This window comes from Genypterus blacodes, unplaced genomic scaffold, assembly GCF_046128005.1.
Source record: "Genypterus blacodes isolate CSIRO-AG114 ecotype Tasmania unplaced genomic scaffold, CSIRO-AGI_Gbla_v1 ptg000401l_1, whole genome shotgun sequence".
Lineage (NCBI taxonomy): Eukaryota > Metazoa > Chordata > Actinopteri > Ophidiiformes > Ophidiidae > Genypterus > Genypterus blacodes.
This window is the reverse complement of record NW_027467176.1, coordinates 842,501-852,084: the sequence shown is the minus strand read 5'-3', so window position 1 is coordinate 852,084 and position 9,584 is coordinate 842,501.

Below are 9,584 nucleotides of genomic sequence, written 5' to 3'. Positions count from 1 at the left end.
CGTATGGGCACGGTGTGTGTGTGTGAGTGTGTGTGTCAGTGCATGTGTGTCCCCTCTTTTAAAGACGACCCACTTTTATCGTCCTCTACTGGTTAAACGGGACCTAAAAAGGATCACAGTGTGAGTGTGTGAGCGTGTGTGCTCAAAGGTGTGTGTGTGTCTGTGTGTGATTATGTGTGTGTCTATGTGGGGGCGGCAGAGACAGACTGACAGTGACATTCAATAGCTCCTCGCCACACATCCACATAGACATCCACATCCACTGGTGCTATAATTGGTATCTCTCTCTCTCTCTCTCTCCCCCTCGCAAACATACACACACACACACACACACACACAGAGGCAAGAAGACAGGAATTAAAGTGAGAGAGACCAACACCAATCATAAACAACAGGATGATTATCTGGAGTGAGTCTGGTGTCTAAATAAATCTGCTCTGGTCGGTCTTTACTGATTATTCGGTCCAGTCTGGAGGCTCAGAGAATCCAGACCGGGACAGAACTCAGAGAACACACAGGCCTCTGCACTCACTGTGGTTTAGTTCAGGGGGTGCACACACACGCGCACACACACACACACACACACACACAGAGAGGAGACGATACCCGTGGCCCACTTTCTCAAAGGCAACCTCGCTGTCCCTGCTCTCTGTTAGCCACCGGGCCGCGTCGACCGTCTTCGTGCCGGCGCGCCCATTGGGGAAAACCGGATCAATCAGGGCTTTATGATGATGAGTGGGCCGGGTAGGTGTGTAGTGAAGTAAATGGCATTACATTATGCGGCGCAATAACTTCTCATAACGGGAGGCAGCCGCAAGAGGCGACCGGCACAACAAGATGTTTACATAAACAGAAAGGAGAGGATGCTGACTGCGTGGATTTGTGCGGCGTTGTGTTGGGTGTGTTCCTGTGCGTGGGCGTTTGAAAGTGTCGGTGTGTGTGTGTGCCTGTAAAACAAATGGGCTTCATGCATAAGTTTGTGCACAGGGGCGAGTTGGTGGCGTTTTGGCGTGTTTGAGCGGCAGGCATCTGTCGGCGAGCGTGTGCCCGCCTCAACGTGCAGATGTGTTTGTGTTTGTGTACGACACGGCTGCCTGATTTTTTGGTGCAATGGCGTAACGGAATGCCGGACGTAGGACAGGACTATTATCAGCAGTTGCCGTGACAATGGAGCACCGGCGGCCACCAGAGAGGGACAGGGGAGGAGGAGGAGGAGGATGAAGAGGAGGAGGAGGAGGAGAGAGGGAGGGAGTAGAGGAGAGGGGGAGGGGGGAGAGTCTGCTGGAGGAATCAGTGATGGGGAAAATGGATGAGGGGTGGGGGGCAGGGGGGCAGTAATGGCCCAAAGACACAGCTGGCTGCAGACACCCAAGGACAGAGAGGGAGAGGGGGGGAGAGAGAGAGGGGGGGGAGAGAGAGAGAGAGAGAGAGAGAGAGAGAGAGAGAGAGAGAGAGAGAGAGAGAGAGAGAGAGAGAGAGAGAGAGAGAGAGAGAGAGAGAGAGAGAGAGAGAGAGAGAGAGAGAGAGAGAGAGAGAGGCGTCTCGTCATCGCAACAGACGGGGGGTGGGGGGGGTTATTTTCTTGTCATGCTTTTTGCATCTGCTCGCCCGCCATAAACCGCACACAAACACACAGACACACACACATGCTCGCCGGCACACATCTACACAAAAACAAACACGGAGACACTGCCGCCGTGCATGTTAATGAATTATCCACGGAACAATGGCGGCCCTTCACATTAATGAACATAAACGAGGGGACAAAGATGGAGGGCCGGGACTAAAACGCCATGAAATCCTCTTCAGTTGATGGCGCTCACCTCCAAACATTTATGACATTAATTACTGTTTGATTGGAGGATCATCAGGCCGTCTTTGTTATTCGCCTTGATGTTGCCAGGGGAACGCCGCCGAAGGCGTCGGAAGCGGTCAAATGCCCGTTCCGCCGTACTTCCTGTGGTGCGGCCATGACAGTAGCCACACTTTGACGACTGGTAGCTGACACTATGATGCATTTCCTACATTACCCACAAGCCCCAGACCCTCTCACCATTAGCACCTCAGCTGTTAACCTTGACTATGACATTACGCACACTGAATATATTAATGGGGATAAAGGTGTGTGTGTGTGTGTGTGAGAGAGAGACTGTGTGTGTGTGTGTGTGTGTGCATGTGTACTAGCACGCGCCAGTTTGAATGAAGCTGGAATATGCAATCATGCGTCACCCCGAAAAGTGAGGGAGAGGGGCGGAGAGTGGAAGAGTGTTAAAAAAGAGCCGACCCAATAATGAAGTGTAATAGGGGTGAGGGTGGCACGCTGAAAGGAGAAGATTGGTGTTAGACTAGCAGATGTGAGCTGAAGATCGGGGGTGAGGAAGGCGGAAGGGGAAAGGGGGAGGAAGGGAGAAGTGAAAGAACTGGGAGGAGGAGGAAGAGAGGAAAGAGCGAAACAGAGAGCAGAGACAGTGTGTGATGTACGCAAGAGAGAGGGGAGAGAGACAGATGGGGGTGAGGGGGGGGGGGGTGTGTGATGGAGGGAACCGGAAAGTGGCAGAGCGGCGAGAGAAAACAGTGAAAGATGGAGGTGCTAAGAGAAAAGATAAAGAGACTGTGAGGGGAGGTAAGAAAAAGGGAGGAAGGGAGGAGGAGAGGAGGCGGCAAAGCAGTATGCTATATTGAAAGATGGAGCTGTTAAGATGAAGAGGTGGAGATACAGAGAGGGATGAAAAGAGGGAGGAAGGAAGAGTGTGTGTGTGTGTGTGTGTGTGTCTGGGCTCACATTGAGCCCTGGATGAGCGGGGGTGATGTCGAGGGAGGAGGAGGAGGGAGGAGGAAGGTGGTACAGCCGAGGTGGAACGCCATTTCTCTTCCTTGTCAGCGAACACAGCCCTCGCAAAATGGCAATAAAATCAAAACACGGTAATGAAAAGTTGACTTACTGCGCGCGTTCGCCGACTCCATACGCTCGCTCTAAAACATAAACGCGATTAAAGAAAGCGATATTTCCCCTCCGTCCAGAGGGGTACGTCGTGCCGTCACGGGGTCCAAGCGGTCTGCCATTGGCCGAGCTGACGGACGCCTTCAGGGACCCAGCTGGTTCACACCAGCCAACGTTACATCGATTGGATTGTCAATAGGCAGACGTCTCACTTCACAAAGGGCCTTTGAGTCACGACCGCAACTGACCACGTGCTCGCGATTGGGGCGAACGGGCTGATGTTACCGCTCAATAACGATAGACTGCTAGCTATATTGGCATAAACGACGACAGATATGCAAAAATAAATCTTTCGTCACTTAAACTTCTTCACAGTGTGTTTGTATTTCGTGTTATTCTCATATAAAGTCCTGTATTTTAGCTCTTACTCACATCTCCCTGTCAAAATACCCGCTAATGCATCATTACCAGACTATCAAAACACCGAAACATCAGAAATATCACACAAACACTCATGTGAGTCCGTATGAGCTTTTGTTTTGTAGGTGCGAGGAGGGCTGCGATGATTCAATGAGTGCTGAGGCCCCCTGGCCGCCCGTGTGACTCACTCGTTAGCGCAACACGCTAAGCTATGCTAATGTCATGCCGGGGGGGTGGGGGGGCTTTGGTAGCCGTGAACCGTTGATGCTAATTCGACGACTCGGATGACTCGAGCTCGTTACTCCTTTAAGCCGAGCGACGCGTGGGCGTTTGTTAAATGGAGTAACGTCCAAGAGAAGTTTGTTATTAGCCAAGTAGGCTAATGCATTCTAATGTGCTCCCCTGTGTTTCAGCCTGTGGAAGTGTATCCTGTCTGACTCACCCAGATCTCATTACACATCTCTCTGGTCAAACAACCCTGCACCCCTCCACCCCTCCATCCATCCATCCTCTCATTCACTCCATCCCTCGCTTGTCTCATCCATCTCTCACTTCGCCTCTCATCCCCCATTCCTCCTCTTTTTAGTATGCATTGCTGTGGTGCTTATGGCTACAGGTGAGTCAATGCTTATGCATGAGTCCCTGTGTGTGTGTGTGTGTGTTGGCAACAGAGTGTGTGTGCATGTAAATCCAGGCTTGTGCGAGTGTGTTCCTGCATAGTAAAAGGACAAACGCTCGAGTGAATTGGAGCCTGATCTTTATCTTGCTTGCATGCACATCACACACACACACACACACACACACACACACACACACACACACACACACACACACACACACACACACACACACACACACACACACACACACACACACACACACACACACACACACATATATAGTGGCATTGCAGATGGCTCCTCTGCAACCCAGCTGTGCATATTTGCCTGAGTGTGTGTGTGCGGTGTGTGTGTGTGCGCATGTATGATTGATTCTAGCCTCACCCAGGTGTTTCTGCCACTCAGCACCCTTCACTCTCTTCCTGTCTTCATGTTTATTCCTCTCCTCCTCTGCGTAGACACAGCGCGTTTCTCCCTTCATAAAAGTAATGATAGGTATAATAAAGCAAAATGGAGGTGCAGAATGTGCTGGCAGCTTGATTCCCCTCGTTCTCATTATGTTTTCATGGCAGAAATACATCTTAACAAGCGAGATAATTGATGGTATCAAATTATAATTTAATTTTGAATTTTGGCTGGGCCTTATCGCTCATCTGAGCCTCGGGTGACTTTGTGTTTTCTCTGCACGAGCGTGCGAGCCTGCGAATGCTTGTTCCCGTCCCGGCTACCATGGCGACAGGCGGGTCAGTCGATAGACATCTGAGTGAGAGGTCATTAGCATCTCCCTCCTGTTTTCCACGCACGAGAACATTAGCAATTAGCCAGATCCCCCAGCCACGCTCCTGCTCGCCCTGCTGTCTGGGTGTTGCGGCGGCTCGGCGCACCTTGGGATGTGACTGTTATGTAGATCACAAGTCCACATGGTGTCTGCTGTGACGTCTGTGCTGCGACTGTTTGGTTTGTGGTCTGTGATCTGGCGACTCATCGTACGCGCGGTTGGGCCCAAATTCTGAGGTTTTGGTCTGTGCCTCCTGTGAAGCATTTGACGTTTGTTTGACATCTCAGGTGTGTGTGTGTGTGGGTGGGTGTATGCACGTGTGCGTGTGTGTGTGTGTGTTTCCAAGGTGATGGGCCAGCTCCAACAATAACACTTGGACAAAAAAAGAAAAAAAAAGCTCTGCCCCCGCAGTACACCCACCTCTGCAATGCTACAACCTCAGAGAGATGAGTGAGAGAGAGAGAGGGAGAGAGAGAGAGAGAGAGATGAAAAGCAAACAGAACAGGGGATGAAAAACGGAGATAGTGAGGCGCAAAACCAAAATAGCGCCGACGAAACAGTGGGATAACAAACTAAACGGGTGAGAGAGAGAGATGCTGCATTATCAGAACGGTTTCACTTCCTCTGCCATCCGCAGACCTATTTACCCCCCCGCCCCCCTCCCCACAGCCCCACTATTACCACAGCAACGCCTATTGTCTGCGCCTGTCGGGCAACGCTCTGTGCCCGCCATGCCAGAGTTGGCGTCGGGCCTGTGCCCACTTTCAGAACACACAAGGAGAGAGCGACGCTCGCTCACTCTCTCGCTCCACTGGCTGCCTGTCTTTCTGTGTGTGGCAGCGGTTGCTATGGAAGCTAATTCGCCGCCAGAGAACTCACTTTGTGTCCGTAGCACGGAGGTAGTCAAGCAAAACATACACACACATGCACGCACAAAAGACAGACACGCGCAACCTAGCAACGGCTCTGAATATGTAATCAGCGGGGGGGCTCGGCGAGGCGATGTGTTTTCCGCCATCCTTTACTTCCTGCAGGAAATCGATGGCGTCGCCGTCCACCACCAACACAGAGGCAACATGAAGCGGCACAGTCAGAGTGTGTGTGGTTCTACAACTGACTAACTAACCCTAACCTGACTGGTGTATTATCTGGTAACAGGTTCAAGTGTGTGTGTGTGTGTGTACATGAAAGTCCATCAGGCAAAGAGGAGGTCAGCTATGTCCCTGGAGCACACACACACACACACACACACACACACACACACACACACACACACACACACACACACACACACACACACACACACACACACACACACACACACACACACACACACACACGTTGTGTTTTGACGTGTGCAGAGGTCAGATGGGGTCGGAGGCCCTCTCCATGTTCCCCCCCCCCCGCCGGTTCGTTCCTCGTGTCACGCCACCGTTTCATCATCATTATCTTGTCGTCGCCGCATCATCGCCGCAACGATAAAATCAGCAGCAGCAGCAGCAGCGGCGCCATCATCATCAGCGTCAATGTCAAACTTTGGGAAGAAAGGAGCGCGTGTGTGTGAGCGCGCGTGTGTGTGTATTTTCTTCCACATTTCTCCCTCTAGGTTTCTCCATCCGTCTCTCCCTTTCATCCCCCCCTCCTCCCCCCAAACCTCTCTCTCGCGTTACGTAACTGCTGTTTGAAGGCAAAATAGAAAGTAGAGAAACTTTTCAAAGTGCCGTTGTTGCCGCGTGATAAGAATAGAGGCGACACGAATTCCGGAGACAGTTGTTGGTTCGAGTCCAATTCTCGATCCCATCACCTGCTCCCTCTCTCCCTCCCTCATGCTCCGGGGGGGTTTCACCTTCTCTCTTTCTCTCTCTCTCTCTCTTCCTGTGCTCGAGCCGTTTGTCTCTCTCTCCTCGTATCGTTTCCCTCTCACTTCTCCCTCTGCCTTATTTGTTTCTTCTCACCCTTCCTTCCCCTTCTCCTCTTTCGTTCCACTCCTCTCATGCAGGCAGCAGTCGCGGGCCGCAGATGACCGAGGCACACACACACACGCATGTACACAGGCACACAGGCACACACGCACTGCATAGCAACAACATCTGATACCAACAGGTGTGTTCTGCTAACAAACTAACTTTTCACTTATCCCGTATTCGTTTAATGCAAAGTATTTCCTGAGGTTACATGCACTCTGTGTGTGTGTGTGTGTGTGTGTGCTTATTTGGGACACTTCTCACTCTCACACGTGTTTGTAACTATGGGTGAGATGTGTTCATTACTGATCGTTTACATCCTATTCTCCTCTAATGAGCCGCACGGCAGCGCCTGCTCATCGGCGCGGTGAGAGACGGCGCCATCGCTTCACGCCATCATCCGTGGGCGAGGAACGTCGGTAAGCTGCGTTTAAATGGGATGCGAGGACAGAGTGCAGAGAGATGAAAGAGAGCGAGAGAGAGCGAGCGAGGGGGGGGATGGAGAGAAACACGGCGAGGACGCGAGCGGAGGAATGAAAGAGGGAAGGGGGGATGTCAGAGGAGAGAAGGGAAGAGAAGAGAACAAGTGAGGGAGGGAGGGAGCGAGGGAGGGAGGGAGGGAAGGAGAGGACGGCAAGGACAGATGCTGCGAGAGAAGACAAGAGGAAGAGGGTGAAGAGGATGAGAGAGAGGAGAGGGACAGCTGATGAACTGCACAGAGCTGGACAGCAGCCAGATCCCTTTAATGAGCAAAGTGCTGCACCCAACACCTCACACGTAATTACACACACACACGCGCACGCACACACACACGCGCGCGCACACACACACACACGTCAGCGTACACGCACACACGTCAGCGTACACGCACGCCCACGCACACACACGTTTGCAGGAACCTTATTTTTGCCTCCTCGTCTCTGCAGCACCCCACCATCCCACACTAAGTACTCCCTCCAGATCAAACAAGCGGCACACAGTAACCAGCATACAGATGAGCCTCTCCTCTTCCTCTCTTCCTCTCCGCCTCCTCCTCTTTCTCTCATCTCATCCTCTGTCTTCTTCTTCCCCGCAGTAACCCCTGCCCCCCCCCCCCCACACACGCGCATCTCCTTCCTTCCTTCCTTCCTTTCTTCTCCCCCCTCTCTCTCTCTCTCTCTCTCTCCCTCTGTGATGTTCTTCATCCTCTCAGACAGAACCACATCAGACTCTCACTAGACAAACACGGCGCGCTGACACCGGCCTGGCTCGTCCAATAAAAACATATTACCTGCAAACTGCATTAGGGCCCAGAGTACAGGACAGACAAAGACACACACACACACACACACGTATGACCACACACACACACACACATCCTGGGAGCTGGCTGTGTGTAATCAGATCTAGGTTAGCGGCGTTGGTATACTGTTCAGTGGAACAGCGTGTACCCTCCCGCTCACACCGCACACAAGCTGAGCTCCTGGAAGCACGGCGTGTGTGTGTGTGTGTGTGTGTGTGTGTGTGTGTGTGTGTGTGTGTGTGTGTGTGTTGTGTGACGCAGATGATCAAGGAGGCCAAGTATTTACGGTCTGTGTGTGTGTGTGTGTGTATATACGCAGGAATTGTGTGTGTATATACGCAGGAATTGTGTGTGTGAGTGTGTGTGTGTCTAAACTTTCCGTTTACTCCGTCTCTCTGAAACCTGCGCACATTCCGACCAATCAAAAGTGAGCATTCTTCACGGCCACGGGCGTAACGTAAAGGAGCCTCGGCGCTGTTTGTTTGTGGCGGCGGTCATCATCGGTCACGGCGGCCCCCTTCCACAAGTTCACGTGTGATGAACAAATCCATGACATCAGAGGAAGAATAATGAAGGGCCTGAAGAGCGAAGGATCAGTTTGTCATTCAACAAGAAGACGAGACTCAAAACTATGAGTCATAGGGTGTCTGCATTCATTAGTGGCTTTGTGTGTGTGTGTGTGTGTGTCTGTGTGTGTGTGTGCTTTTAATGACGGCACTGTGGTCCAGTTGCTCCCTTCTGCCCCGTTTGTGTTCGCCGCTTTTCCCTTTAATGAGGGACAAACACTGTCCCTCTCTTTTCCGCCTACGTCTCTCTCCCTCGCTCTCTCTCTAAATAACCACGAGCCTCCTGGGCAATTAGCTGTGCACTTGGGGCTTATAGTGCGGTGCTTGTAAACACACGGCAACACACGCACACACACACACACACACGCACACACAAAGACACAGACACACACAAATCGAGTAATCTAATGAAAACTGAGAGGAGACCAATAAAGTAACAGATCCATCTGCAGATAAGATTTGACCAACAGCTCCACATCCATGAGATGATGAGCGACGATCCAGCCTGCACCCCCCCACACACACACATCTCCTCCGCTCCTAATCTCCTCTCCTCCTCCTCCTCTTCCTCTCCTCTATTTGTTTTGGTCAGAGACACAAAGGGGAGGGAAAGAAATAGGACAAGATTGGGAGAGACAAACGCAGAGGGGGGCTTTCACCTTTTATTCCGCCACAGCAATGGCTTGTAAACTTCAGCGTGCCCTTTACTGACCGTCACACACACACACACACACTCACACCGAAACCTGCTCCACACACACACACACACGCACGCGCGTCTCCCGATCGCTATGATAATCAGGCTTTCTTTCATTGCATTGCATCATGCGGGAAACCTACTGTTAGTCTGTGCGTGAAGGAGAAACAGTCGGAGGAAGAAAGAGGGCACAACAGTGTGTGTGTGTGTGTGTGTCTGTTGTGGTGTTGTGATTGAGTATTTGCGCTGCGTTGCTCTGCCACGCCACGCGGTGCCAAGACAGACGAGATTTTGTCTTATCCGTTTCTTTTGACTA